Source organism: Coffea arabica, chromosome 4c (assembly GCF_036785885.1).
Source record: "Coffea arabica cultivar ET-39 chromosome 4c, Coffea Arabica ET-39 HiFi, whole genome shotgun sequence".
Taxonomy (NCBI): Eukaryota; Viridiplantae; Streptophyta; class Magnoliopsida; order Gentianales; family Rubiaceae; genus Coffea; species Coffea arabica.
The window spans coordinates 45,116,733-45,129,799 of NC_092316.1; the positions used below are offsets into that span (position 1 = coordinate 45,116,733).

The following is a 13,067-nucleotide window of genomic DNA, read 5'->3' on the forward strand; positions in this document are numbered from 1 at the left end:
ACTAAAAGTTCCTAGAAGAAATTTTTCCAAGATTATAAATGGAAGACATTCAAATTCAGCCCAAAGTGGCTAACTTGAACCTATAAGACAGTTTCAGTCTTAGTTTTCGGCAAATTTTGGAAATTTGGTAAAATTCACAGAAAGTGAACTAGCCTCCGAAATTCATAACACAATAAGAAGTCCAAAAAAGGTTTCAAACAGGATAAATGGAACTAAATTCGGAGTTTTGAGCATTGATATATAATAGTCTGAAGTCGGCTGGAATTTGGGCACAAATCAGAAATTTTTCAGATTTGAAAAGCAAACTTTGTAGCATCATTTGGATATCGAAAGGTTGTTGAAATAACACCAAATTTTGTACACTTAAACCTCTATATGTGGACTACCTCTGTATCAAATTTCATGCAAAAACTTACGTGGGAAGGCAGTTAACAAAACAACTGAAGTTCGTAAAATGTTTCAAAGCAAATCTGTCTTCTTGCTTTCCTTTCTTTTCAAAACATTTTGCACAATGAAATCAGTCCCAATTCAATCCATTTTTGAAACCAAGGTCCTAGAAACATCTATTATACATTTGGTAGGTGATTGACACCAAAATATTCGAAACAACATGTCCCAAATCAAATTAGACCAGTCGGCTAGCAAGAAAGAAGGATTTTCCAGATTTCCAGCTTTGCCGCAGTTTGAAAATTGAACCATATCTCACTCAATACAATGTGAAATTGAGAATGGTCAGTGGCGTTGGAAACTAGATTCAAAAGGTTACATTTCATCAGAAGAAGTCGTTCTGAAAATCAGTTCATAGGTAGTTCGAATTCAAGCGACAAGACACAGCTTACCACTGTCCTTTGAACAGAATAGCAGAACAGAACAGGAAACTTTGGTGAACTACTACGGTTCACTCAGTTCGAACTAGATGATGAATTTTATACCGTTGGAAAGGTAAAAATGTCTAGTTTCAAATGCCTCAAACATCACTCGATTTTGATGTCTGTACAGAGAGATATATTCAATTGAAGAGACACTGTTCATCAGCCCAGAACACATTTTCCAGTTTGCCTTTCATTTCGAAATTTCAACTTTTACTCAACCAAATTAAGTGATTTTTGGTGGAAACTTTCCACACATCCTATACAACATATCTACATCAGATTCAAGATCATTTGAGCATAAAAAATTTGAACCAAAGCTTCAAGAAAAACAGGGCAGATTTTCGGCTAAGCTTCCTATGCAATTCCTTTGGTTTTCCTTTTACTTTTTCAACAAATCTCATCTTGTTTATCACATAATTAACACAAACAACACTTATTATCATCATATCAGTCCTATATCATGAAGGTGGGATTTCATAGAGCCCACTCCAACCTTTACAATCCAAATAACAACAACAATATGGAAGGTACAAGCTTCATAGTCAAAGCCGAAACCCATTAAAGCCAAGAAAATGGAAAGATTTGAAGTGGATGAAGGCTACCTCTTAGCTCTTGAAGAAACCAGAAATTTCACCACTAAAACTCCCAAGAAAACCGCCAAGATGAAGCTTTCCTCCAGGCCAAGGTTAATCTCCAAGTGATTTTGAGGTTGGATGCAAAGTTGGAAGTGTTTCGGAGCAAGAATGAGCAAAAATGGAGTGGAGAGCTTTCTTCCTTGTTCCCTTGAAGTTGCTGGCCGAAAATGAGGGAGTGAGGAGAGAGAGATGAGGGTTTGTTTGGGTGATGAAACTTGGAGAGAAAGAATGAAATAGTAGCTTTAGGTTGTGTGCAAAAAATCAACTCTCATTAGTGGTCGCGCGAGGGTTTCATACCGCCGTTTTCTCTCTGGTTTGTTTCACTTGTGCACTATACCTTTAATGTACTTCCTTTAACATTATAATTATTCACTCTTAGTAGTCTAGAATAAGTTTCTTAATCTCCACTTAGCCATTCCATCTTGATATACGTGAATTTTCGATTTGCGCGAGATAAAGCGAAATTTTTTGAACTCATTCACTACTAATGCCTCAATTAACTTTTTTTGGTCTATTATTATTCATTCTTAATTCTCCAAGACTAATGCACTCTCGGATCGAATTTACCTCAAAAAACGTGTACTCGTTATTCCTTACCGAACGAGCCTCCGAAAAATAAAAATTTCTAACGAAACGTTTTAAAAACGTAAGGAGACATTGTTTCGTGTAAATGGATTTAAAATGGTTGAAATAAATTATTCGAAAAAAATGGGTGAATAAATAATTAATTAAGCCATTAAAATAAGATTAAAATAAGTAAAAATTTAGGTCCTCACACAAACACTAGCGTAACAACCTTTATACATAATTAAACACCCTCTGCTTCATTTCTTTATCTTCCATTCATTGAAATGGAAAATTAAAACCAACACAAAATAGAGAATGATGTCTTCAAACTCACTTAAAGCTTCTAAACTCGTTTTCTGATACCTTGGTTAATTCTATTGGCATGCATGTGAATTCAAACACCAATGCAAATTTTGTACATATTCAAACACCAGCGCAACCTTTTGCTTCATTTCTTCATCTTCTATTCATTGAAATGGAAAATTCAAATATGCACAAATTAAAAAATGATGTCTTTGAACTGGTTTACAACTTCACAACTTGTTTAAAACTTCTAAATTCTGATACGTTATGAATTCAATTGGCATACTTGTGGTTGACGAGCCTTGTGAATTCAACTGGCATGCCTACGATAAATGAAAAAGATGATAAATTAGTTAGAGTAAAATTCTTACGAGTATTAATAATTCCCCACCATGGTGCTGAAGGCAATTGCTACTGATGGGTTCTTTGCCAAAGTTGCATGCAAACACTAGAGCCAATAAGAATTCAATAAGCAGTTAAGTCAATTACTAGGTGTTAGCTACAGAAGAATCAAAGATGGAAATGATAAGATGAAATGTAATTAACTAAGGAAAAGAGTCAAGAATATGCTAATAATCAGAGAACTTAGGGAACTTAGAATTAGTTCTAATGAATATTACTATAGGAGTGATAAGGCGAGTTCCTAGTGGTGGAGTTGAGGTCATCAAGAGATGACCTTACCTGCAAAATATAAAATAGCCGGGGCCTAGTCCTCCTGGTCTCACTCCGATGCTAAAGTCAAAAGTGGTTCGAGAGTTGTTTGTGTGGATAAAGTTGCTTACTTATTTTTGTGAATAATAAATGGGTATATATATACTAGAAAGGTCTATGTGTAAGATGCAAAAATCTACAATTGTAAGATGTGACTGTCTCCTGGATCAGTGGAATGGACGAGGTGGTTTGTGCTCGAGTAAGACAAGATATCTACATAAGCTCCCAACCTCAGGTGGAATGAGCCCAGCTAATTCTCCATCTGAGGCTATGCTCTATAGTTTGGAAGAAACACGTGTTGAGACCTTAGGTTATGAGGAGACGAAATGTCCATCAAGGGTGATTGATATGTCCTACCATGGGAATGTCAGTCGATCCATCATTCATTAATAGAGAGAGAGAAAGGGAGGCGGGCGTTTCAAAATTTGAAAAGTCTATCTTTTGCCTAGATTACAACATATATTTGGTTGAGGCAAGAGTATTGCTACGAGCCTACCCCTTTCCCTGAGATTATAGCATATATTGGGCCAAAACGAATCAATTAGCAGCTTTTCCACCTGAAGGTCAAGTGGCAATCTACGCTGAGCAACTAGAAGCGGGCCTGAGAATACCAACCACTCAATTTGTTCATGACAACCTTTGGTATTGGGAAACTCGGATCATCCAACTGACTCTCAATGCCATTCAAATTCCTGTGGGGTTCGAGATATTGTACCGAGAATAAAGAGTGAATCCCATTATCAACCTTTTTTGAAAATTTTACACAATAAAGAACAGCAAAAATGAGAAGGGGTGGTTCTACTTTGGAATCCACTCCAAACATGTCCAGAAGTTGGTAATAGATGCCCCCACCTCAATTAAGAGGTGGAAGAATAACTTTATTTTTGTTCCTAATGATTATTTCTCGAACGAATTTTGGTGGAGACCTCATAACGCACCTGTCGACCCCTTTCCCGAACTCGTGGAAAAGCAAAATTTTCAAAAGTTCAAAGGTTTTAGTCTAAACATAAATGGCTGGTTTTACCCCGAGGCAGTTTTAGTAAAGGAGGGCATTAACTGAGCTCTTATCAACCCCAATAAATCTCGTTACCACTATTTTAGGTTTAAGAGGAATTGTAATTTTTTAAATATTTTAATCATCTCGATTACTGAGTAATGATTCATTTCTTTTATGCAGTTGTGAAAGTATCTGACCTGATCATTTAGGAAATGGGGAGCGTAGCCAAGAAATAAAAGCACTAGGCCATTGCTGAGCCATCGAGTTGGGAGGAAAAAGAGGAGTGGCTTGACCTCCCACAAGTATGCTCCCGTGGTCATTATTGAAGAGGGGACCTTGGCTAACCCCATAATTCCTAAGAGAGTAGCCACTTGATGGGTGACAATAGCCTCAGTTGGTCATGGGGGGAGGGGGGAAAAACTCTGCATCCTCATCTTCCTGTGATTGTGGGAATATTTTTATGGAATAGATATCCTATTTCCCCCTTGAAACTAAGTAGCCCCAAGATCACGTACCCCGGTGAGTACTTCTGCCCTCCATGGGAACTCACCATCAATGATCGATGTCAAGATCCTGATTCTGAACTTGATTTCTAATACCTTAGTGAATTCAATTAGCATGCCCATGAATTTAAATACCAATGCAAGTTTTGTACATATTCAAATACTATTGCAACCTCTTTGCATATTTAAACACCCTTTACTTCATTTCTTCATCTTCCATTCATTGAAATGAAAAATTCAAATTTGCACAAATTAAAGAATGATGTCCTTAAACTCGTTTAGAACTTCTCAATTTGTTTAAGACTTCTAAATTTTGATGCGTTGTGAATTCAATTGACATACTTGTGGTAGATGAGTCTTGTGAATTCAATTGACCTGCTCGTGATAGAAGAAAAAATGATAAATTTTGCTAAAGGAAAATTCTTACGAGTATTAATAATTCCTCCCGAGATGTGTAAAGGTAATTGCTGCTAATGGATTCTCTACTAAAATTGCATACAAACAATAAAGCCAATAAGAATTCGACAAGTGTTTAAATCACCGGCTGGGTGTTAGCTAGAGCAGAATTAAAGATAGAAATGTAATCAACTAAGGAAAAGAGAACAGAATATGCAACTAATTAGAGAATTTAGGAAATTTAAAAAGAATTTTAATGATTATTACTAGGGTGGTGACGAGGTGAGTTCCTAGTGTTAGAATTGAGGTCACCAAGAAACGAGTTCACTTGCAAAATATAAAGTAGCCGGAACCTAGTCCCCTGGTCTCACTTCAATGCTGAAGTCAAAAGTAGTTTTGGAATTGTTTGTGTGGATAAAATTGCATACCTTTTTTGTGAGTAGTGAATGGGTATATATATTAGAAGGGTCTATGTGTAATATGATGAGATCTACAATTGTCAGACATTATGAGACAACCTAGGGCAGCCGTGTTAATTATAGATCTGAGCAATAGTGTGGCTCACAATCACATCAAGCTATCAGTCACCAGTCGCATCATTAATCGAGATGTCCGTTGTTCCGAATAGAAGAAATTCTCTAGGTGAACTCTCATCTAAAAATAACTGGGACAAGTTGTCTCTTGAATCAGTGAAATGGACGAGGTGGTTCGAATTCCCATAAGCCGAGATATCTACATAAGCCCCCAACTTTGGTTGGAGTGAGCCTAGTTGATTCTCCATCTTGGGCTATGTTCTATAGTCAAGAAGGGAAACGTGTTGAGACCTTAGATTATGAGAAGACGAAATGTCAATCTAGGATGATTGACGTATCTTGCCAGGGAAGTGTCAGTCGATCCGTTATTCATTAATAAAAGAGAGAGAAGGAGACGGGCATTTCAAAATTCAAAAAGTTTGTCTTTCGTCGAGATTATAACATATATTAGGTTGAGGCGAGATCATTGCTACGAGTCTACCCTATTCATTGAGGTTGTGACATATATTGGGTTGAGACGAATCAATCAGCGGTATTCTGCTTGAATGTTAAGTGGCAATCTATGCTAAACAACTAGAAGCGGGCCTGAAAATGCTAATCATTCAATTTCTTCTGGATAACTTTTGGTATTGGGGAACTTGGATCATCCAACTCACTCCCAATGCCATCCAAATTCTTATGGGGTTCGAGATGTTGTACCAAGAACAAAGAGTGAATCCTATTGTCAAACTATTTCAAAGATTTTACATGATAAAGAATAGTGAAAATAAGAAAGGATAGTTCTACTTTGGAACCTACTCCAAACATGTCCAGAAGTTGGTAAAAGATGCCTCCACCTCAATTAAGAGGTGGAAGAATAATTCTTTTTTTTATTCCCACTGATGATTTCTCAAACAAATTTCGGGGGAGATCTCATAATGCACCTATTGACCCCTCTCCTGAACTTGTTGAAGAGCAAAATTTTTAGAAGTTCAAAGGGTTGAGCCTCAAGATAAATGGCTGGTTCTACCCCGAGGCGGTCTTGGTAGGGGAAAGCATTAGCCGAACTCTTGTTAGCTCCAATAAACCTTCTTTCTACTCTTCTAGGTTCAAGAAAACTTGTAATTTTCATTTCATTGAGTAATGTTTTGATCATCTTGATTATTGAGTAATGATTCATTTCTTCTATGCCGTGGTGAAAGTATCTGACCTGATCATTTTGGGAACGGGGAGCATAGCCAAGAGGTAAAAGTATAAAGCCCTTGTCATGCCTTCAGCAGTTAGGAGGAAAAAGAAGAGCAGCTCGACCTCCTACCAATCTATTCTTGTAGTCATTCTTGAAGAGGGGATCTCGACCAACCCCATAATTCCTGAGAGGATGGCCACCTGAGGGTGAAAATAGCTATGGCTCGTCATGCAAGTGGAAAAAATCTCCACCCTTATCTTCCTATGATCATGGGAGCATCTTTATAAAATAAATATCTTGCTCCCCCCTTAAAACCAAATTGCTCCGAGATCAGGTACCCTGGTGAGCACTTCTGCCTTGCATAGGAACTCACCATCAATGATCAATGTCAAGATCCGAATTCAAAACTTGTTTGCTGATACCTTGGTGAATTCAATTGGCATGCCTGCGAATTCAAAGACAAACGGAGGTTGTGTACATATTCAAACACCCTTTGCTTCTTCATCTTCAATTCATTGAAGTGAAAAATTCAAATCTGTACAAATTAAAGATCTTTTTGAACTCATTTAGAGCTTCTCAACTTATCTTAGACTTCTGAATTCTGATGCATTGTGAATTCAATTGGCATACCCGTGGTAAATAAGTCTTGTAAATTCAACTGGCATGCCTATAATAAATGAAAAAGATGATAAATTGGCTGGAGAAAAATTCTTATGAGTATTAATAATTTTTCACTGAGTGCGTAAAGGTAATTACTACTGACGGGTTCTTTGCTAAAGTTGCATACAAACATTAGAGCCAATAAGAATTCGATAAGCATTTAAGTCACCGACTGGGTGTTAGCTATAGAAAATCAGATATGCAAATGGGAAGATGAAATGTAATCAACTAAAGAAAAGAGCTAAGAATATACATTTAATCAGAGAACTTAGGAAACTTAGAATCAGTTCTAATGATTATTACCAGAAAAGTGACGAGACGAGTTTTTCGTCTCGTCACTTTTCTGGTAATAATCATTAGAACGGAGTGGTAGAACCGAGGTCACCAAGAGACGAACTCATGATAAGAGTATATTTTATGTGTTTTTAGTTGTTTTATTGGTTAGTTTTGATGTGTTTTATTTAGTTTTATAACTAATTAACTAGGGTTTTAGTCAAAATATACATTTTGTGGTTTAAGTGGCAAAGATTGCATTTCTATGGATTTTAATGGTGAAAATTGATAAGAATATATTTTACATATTTTTAGTGTGATTTATTAATTAGTTTTGGTGTGTTTTATTTAATTTTATAGCTAATAAACTAAGTTTCTAATGAAAATATGCATTTTATGGTTTAAGTGGTAAAAATTACATTTTTTATAGATTTTTACGGTAAAAACTTCATATTTCGTAGGTTTAATGATTCAATCATCAAATTGACTGCATTGAGAAGATATTTGGATGATTGATGATGGATTAAAGTGATAAAAATAGAATATGAAGTGTGAAAGAATAAATGCAATTAAGGTCAAAAGAATGCAACAAAAAGTCAGCATTGGCAGCTGTTGGTATTTTGGCTATATCTTGAGTTACAAACATTGGATTGGGATGATTCTTAAACCAATTTGAAGCTAAGAGATGTATCTAAATTTGGTATGAAGACAACAGAGTCCAATTTAGCCGTTTTCTCAGTCAAAAGGTCGAAATACCAAAGTTCAACACTGCTGTCCAAAGTTGAAAATAGAGCTCTGACCAAGCTTTGGTATTTTGGTCATATCGCAGTCTACAAAGCTCCGATTTGGGTGATTCTTGAAACATTTGACAGCTATTTCAATGGACTACAACTTCTATGTTTTGCATAAGAGCCAATTCAGCCGCCATCATAGAGAAAATAGCAGTTGAAGTAACCAGATTCTGGTCAGAAATAGCTGCTCTCCACTGGTACAACCTGTTTTCTCCTTCAATAATTCACAGCTATGGACGAACGTATGACAACCAATTAGCAGCTGTAAAAGGGATATTTCAAGCCTCTTTTCTTGACTGTATTCATCTATATATAGCCATGGACTTGCAAGATTCAAAATAACTTTGCAAGGCTAGGAAAACTCACCAAAAATAGTGTTCACTAGTTTTTCTTAATTCATTAGTATAGTATAGGTAGAGTAGTTTATTCTTCTTGTATTTGTAGTTAGATTTGGAGGAAGATTGGAGGAGCAAAGATGGAGAGTTTGAAACTCATGTGACAAGGGTGACTTCTCTCCTATCACTTTCTCTTTTGTATTTGAATTCATGTTTAACTATAATACAAGTTTGGTGTTTGTTTTTACCATGTTTAGTTAAAATTTATGCCTAGAGTATGGATGAACTTTCTACATCTTGTTTATGATCTTTACTTGGTTATTTGATGATATTATTTTGAGCAAGTTATTTATCATTTTTGTTTTTCTAATCATGATTAACCGGCCATTAATTGTAATTATCTAAAGGTGTTAAGTTTGCAATGAGAATTGGAATTTAACACTAGTTCAAGGAAGTGATAAACCTAGGGAACACACTCACGAGAGTAGAGGTGCACCTATGTGGCTTAAGTAACTTGTTCATGTAATTTCATGGAAGAAATGAGCTTGTATTTAATTCATAACCACGAGAGTAGGTATGACTTATTTATAAGTATAGCTGATTCACTACGAGAGTAGGTTTCACATATATAAGGAAATTACGCCATAATTAGTCAAGATAATAACATTCACTTAACCGGTATTCTCATTTGCAAGAGTAGTAAGAAATTTCATATCTCTAGGTGCTTTCTAGTGTTATTTTCATAAATTTTATATTTGTGGTAATCTAAATAATAAAGGAGTTTGAAAACATCGGTAATTGCAATCTTCTCTATGGGATCGACCCTTAATACCCTATACTCGCTCACGATTCGTATACTTGCGATAAATTGCGTGTGGGGTATTTAGGAGTTTATAAATGTAAAACTTGATTGGGATGAGTTTAATATTATATGTATACACCGCGCACGTAAAAAATTTCATATTTTTGTAGGTTTAGTGATTCAATCATCAATTGGCACGAATTGAGAAGAGAATTGGATGAGTATTGAAGATTTGAAGTGGTTTAAAGAAGCCATGAAGTGCAAAACATTTAATTGAAGAAATGCAAGTGCAGATAGTTTTGACACATTATCCTATTTCGGCTATAACTTGAGTTGCAAGCATCAGATTGAGGTGATTCTTATACATTTTGAAGTTAAGATATAGATCTACATTTGGTATGAAGACATCAAAATCCTGTTTAGTCGTCTTCCTTGTCAAAAAGTCGAAATATAAAAGTACAGAGTTCTGACCAGGTGATGCTATTTTGGTCATATCTCGATCCACAGGACTCTAAATTAGATGATTTTTAAAGCATTGGAAAGCTAACTCAAGAATTACAACTTTCATGTTTTGAACAAGAGCTATTCGACCTTTATCATTAAGAAAATGGTAGTTGAAATGAGATCAAATTCACAAAAGTGAATATGCGACTTGGCAATACGTGGGTTGTAGTCGCATATTTTCTAGTTGCGTATTGTAGTCTAATTTCTGCAAATTGCTTAGCCACTTACTCTGCTTTCACACTACTTTCCAGTTAAACTCTAGACAAGAATTTCGACTGCATATGTTCAAGGAACCTTTTGGAAGAAAACAAGGGACTTTATGTCTTGTCCAAAAACCAGCTTTTGACTCTCTTAACACTTGAGATGTTAGAATCATTAATAATAGAGAGTAGAGCATATTAGAAGAGAGTATCATCAGATTTTAGTATTAGAACTTAGAGGTTAGTCTTATTTTGTTCTCTATAACTAGAGATTTTGTGAGAACAATTGGAGACTTCATTATACAACCCATTTTGTTGAAGAAATAGAAGATCATTGGGATCTTCTTCACTAATCTTAACTAAGCTTTCTTTATCTATCTTTTACTCGTGATTCAATATGTGTTCTTGCGATGAATCTATGCTCTTTCTTGTTACATATTATATGAGTAGCTAAATTTTTAGATCTAGGGAATAGATGAAACTTATGGTTATTCGATATGAAATGAATATATTTTACACTTATTACACCTTGTATTAACTTGTTTATTTGTGCATGCCTATCACTTGTTATTGTTTGATCACCAATAACAAGTTTTTAGTTGTTATTATTCAATGAAAGTTGGTAATAATGATGGAACAATATAAATAAATCTTGAGTAGTAGACTCATGAGAATAGAGGTACACTTAAGTGGATTAAACTTGCATTTCATGAAGGAAACAAGAGTAGATCTAGTTATTTACTATTAGAATAGGGAAAACTAGTCTATTTTAGGTCAATTTATCATGAAAATGAGATTAGGTAAGATTGGAAATGAATCCCTAGTTAAATAATAGTTGTAACAAGAGGTAAATCTATATATTTGTGTCTTTTATATCATAAGTAGAATCTATATCCTTAGACTCGAGTATTTAGTGAATTTTCTCCATTATTGCCTTGCAAATATCTAGTTAAGATTAGTTAGGTAGTAGTAATTACATATTCTCTTGCTTAAATCTATCATTAGTCTAAATAATAGAGTAAGTAAGGATCTAGTGCTTGCAAAGTTGCTCCCTGTGGTATCGACCCAATATAAACCCTAACTACTATCTTGACCTGTATGCTTGCAGTAAAACGGGTGTAATTCAGAATTAAACTTGTACTTATATAAAAAATTCATCAAGTTTTTGGCGCTATTGCCGGGAAGCGGCAATATTAAGGCCAACCAAGTTTTATTAATTTAGACATTCTCTATATTAGTTAGTTAAACTTTGTTTCTAGTTAAGTTAGAATTTTTTGTAGTTTTGTGAAATACTTCTACATAATTTCTTTATTTTTGTTTGTAGTGTATGCATCGGACTTTACGAGTAGTAGCACCTTTTGATTCGAAAATTGAAAGGACACTAAGTCAACAAATAAGGCATACACAGCAACAAGAAGGAGAAGAGGTTCGACAACAAATAGAGGGAATTGCAATAAAGTTACCTTTTGAAGAGGAAATGGCAAAAAATGAAGCAAATAGGTGAGTTCTTAGGAATTTTGCTCTATCGGGAACCCAAGGATCTCAAACAACTATAGCACAGTCGACGGTAAACGCTAATAATTTTGAAATTAAACTATCATTAATCCAAATGGTGCAACAATCTCAATTTAGAGGTAATGCCGTAGAGGATCCAAATGATACTTAGTCACATTTTTGGAGATATGTGATACAATCAAAATGAATGGAGTTAGTGAAGATGCTATAAGGTTAAGATTGTTCCATTTTCATTAAGAGACAATGCTAAAATTTGGCTACATTTTCATGCCCCTAACACTTTCACTACTTGGGATGATTTTTTTAGGTCGTTTTTGAATAAATATTTTTCACCTGGTAAAACGGCTAAATTTATAATGGATATTATTAGTTTTAGTCAATTTGATGGTGAGTCATTATATGAAACATGGGAAAGGTTTCAAGATTTGCTTCGGAATTGTCCACACCATGGACTTCTCGATTGGCTAATTCTACAAATTTTTTATAATAGTTTATCCTTTTCTACTAAAACTACTATCGATGCAACCACAAGTGAAGATTTGATGGCAAAGTCACCTCAAGAAACTCAAAGTTTGATAGCGAAAATGGCGGCAAACAACTATGAATGGCCTAATTAAAGAGGTAATCCAAGATGGCAAGCAGGTATGATTGAAATTGACACCATCAATATGCTTAGTGTTCAAATGAGCAATATGATGAAAGTGTTGAATAGACAAGCCAGAGGTGGTACAAGTTCTTCTTCCAATATGCATGTAAATTGTTTCATATATGGAGGAGAACATGATACTAATGAATGTGTTGATTTTAAGCAGGCTCAATATGTTAATAACTGCAATAGGAATGTTCAAAACAACCCATACTTGAATACCTACAATTCAGGGTGGAGAAATCATCCAAATTTTGGGTAAAAAAATCAAAGTAACCCACAAAGGCCGACTAATCTGTCGGGATTCCAACCAAGGCAACAACAGATGAGTACCAAATCGGATTGGGAGATTGCGGTGAAAAAATTGGCAAAAGGGCACGTCGGAGAGATTCGAACAGCTAGAGGGGCGGTTGGACCAATTGACCAGAATATATAGAAACGTAGAGGTCTAGATTGGTAAAATCGCCAACTTTATTAATAATCGAAATCAAGGGGAGTTGCTTAGTAAAACGGAGGTGAATCCGAAAAAACACGTCAAGACCATTACTCTTTGTAGTGGTAAATAACTAGAAGATCCTCCGGTGGTAGAAAATAAAGGGAACAAGGGAAGTGAGAGACTAGGAGATAAGCAAATAGAGCAAGAGGAAAGTGTGGGGGAA

General features: G+C 35.3%; 1 non-coding gene across 1 annotated transcript; it reads right to left on the reverse strand.

Moving 5' to 3' along the window:
- Positions 1-12,109: 12,109 nt before the first annotated feature.
- LOC113740496 (small nucleolar RNA R71) lies at positions 12,110-12,217 on the reverse strand. Its single transcript, XR_003460491.1, has one exon. It is a non-coding gene; the product is annotated as a small nucleolar RNA R71 (small nucleolar RNA).
- Between the last annotated feature and the right edge of the window lie 850 nt (positions 12,218-13,067).